The sequence below is a fragment of the Microcebus murinus genome, chromosome 20 (genome assembly GCF_040939455.1).
Source record: "Microcebus murinus isolate Inina chromosome 20, M.murinus_Inina_mat1.0, whole genome shotgun sequence".
NCBI lineage: Eukaryota > Metazoa > Chordata > Mammalia > Primates > Cheirogaleidae > Microcebus > Microcebus murinus.
The window spans coordinates 44,142,913-44,145,412 of NC_134123.1; positions in this window are offsets into that span (position 1 = coordinate 44,142,913).

Genomic DNA, 2,500 nt, shown 5'->3' on the forward strand with positions numbered 1-2,500 from the left:
TAGCCCGGGCACCAAAAGTGAGCCTGTGTCCCCCCCCAAAAAAAAAAAAATTAAGAAAAATGGACTTACCAGAAAATGCAAGGAGGGAGACTTAAAATTACTCTCTCTCTCTTTCTTTCTCTCTCTCTCTCTCTATATATATATCTGCTATAGACAGAATAAAAGAGATATACAAGGAGGGAGAGATAAAAATTTCTCTCAGGCCCAGCACACATGTAATCCTAGCTGTCTGGGAGGCCAAGGCGGGAGGATTGCTCGAGGTCAGGAGTTCAAACCATCCGGAGAAATAATTAGAAATTAAGCAAAAGCGGTTGGGCGTGGTGGCCCATGCCTATAATCCTAGCACTCAGGGAGGCGGAAGCGGGTGGATTGCTCAAGGTCAGGAGTTCAAAACGAGCCTCAGCAGTAGCAAGACCATCTCTACTATAAATAGGAAGAAATTAATTGACAATCTAAACACACACACACACACACACACACACACACACAAACATAATAAGCCGGGCATGGTGGTGCATGCCTGTAGTCCCAGCTACTCAGGAGGCAGAGACAGAAGGATCACATGAGCCCAGGAGTTTGGTGTTGCTGTGCGCTAAGCTGACGCCAGAGGACTCTAGTCCGGGCACCAAAAGTGAGGATTGTCCCAATAAAAAAATTAAGGAAACGGGACTTACCAGAAGGAGCAGGGAGGGAGTGATAAAAATTTCTCTCTCTCTCTCTCTCTCTCTCTCTCTCTATATATATATATATATATATATATATATATATATATATATATATATCAGCTATGGACAGAATAAAATAGATAAGCAGGGTGGGAGAGATAAAAAATTCTCTCAGGCCCAGCACACCTATAATCCTAGCTCTCTGTGAGGCCGAGGCGGGAGGATCGCTAGAGGTCAGGAGTTCAAACCAGCCCAAGCAAGAGCAAGACCCCATCTCTACTATAAAGGGACAGAAATTTATTGGCCAAGAAATATATATAGAAAGAAAAATTAACCTGGCATGGTGGCACATGCCTGTAGTCCCAGAAGGATCACTTGAGCCCTGGAGTTTGAGAAGATAAGAATTTCTCTCTCTCTCTCTCTATATATATATGTATCTGCTGTAGACAGATGAAAAGAGATAAGCAGGGTTGGAGAGCTAAAAATTTCTGTCAGGCCCAGCACACCTGTAATCCTAGCTCTCTGGGAGGCCGAGGCGGGAGGATTGCTCGAGGTCAGGAGTTCAAACCAGCCCAAGGAAGAGCAAGACCCCATCTCTACTATAAATAGAAAGAAATTTACTGGCCAAGTAATATATATACAAAGAAAAATTAGCCGGGCATGGTGGCGCATGCCTGTAGTCCCACCTACTCAGGGGGCTGAGACAGAAGGATCACTTGAGCACTAAAGTTTGAGGTTGTTGTGAGCTAAGCTGACGCCATAGCACTCTAGCCGGGGCACCAAAAGTGAGACTCTGTCTCAAAAAATAAATAAATAAATAATTAAATAATTAAATAAATAAATAAATTAAGAAAACGGGACTTGCCAGAAAAAGCCGGGAGGGAGAGATAAAAATTTCTCTCTCACTCTCTCTCTCCCTCTCTCTCTGTCTCTGTCTCTGTCTCTCTCTCTCTCTATGTATATATCTGCTATAGACAGAATAAAAGAGTAAGCAGGGAGGGAGAGATAAAAATTTCTCTTAGGCACTATGGGAGGTCTAAGCGGTTGATTTCTCAAGGTCAGGAGTTCAAATCCAGCCTGAGCAAGAGCTAGACCATCTCTAGTATAAATAGGAAGAAATTAATTGACGAACTAAAGACACACACACACACAAACATAATAAGCCGTGCATGGTAGTGCATGTCTGTAGTCTCAGCTACTCAGTAGGCAGAGACTGAAGGATCACATGAGCCCAGGAGTTTGAGGTTGCTGTGTGCTAAGCTGACGCCAGAGGGCTCTTGTCAGGGCACCAAAAGTGAGGATTGTCCCAATAAAAAAATTACGGAAAAGGGACTTTCCAAAAGGAGCAGGGAGGGAGAGATAAAAATTTCTCTCTCTCTCTCTCTCTCTCTATATATATATATATATATATATATATATATATATATATATATATATATATATATATATATATATATCTGGTATAGACAGAATAAAATGGAGAAGCTGGGAGGGAGAGATAAAAATTTGTCTCAGGCCCAGCACACCTGTAATCGTAGCTCTCTGGGAGGCCGAGGTTGGAGGATTGCTCCAGGTCAGGAGTTCAAACCTGCCTGAGCAAGAGCAAGACTCCATCTGTACTATAAATAGAAACAAATTAATTGGCCAAGTAATATATATAGAAAGAAAAATTAGCCGGGTATGGTGGCGCTTGTCTGTAATCCCACCTACTTTGGAGGCTGAGGCAGGAGGATTGCTTGAGCCCAGGAGGTTGAAGTTGCCGTGAGCTAGGCTGAGGCCACGGCACTCACTCTAGCACATTTTATGCCGGTGTCACAAACCATCACGTGTACCCT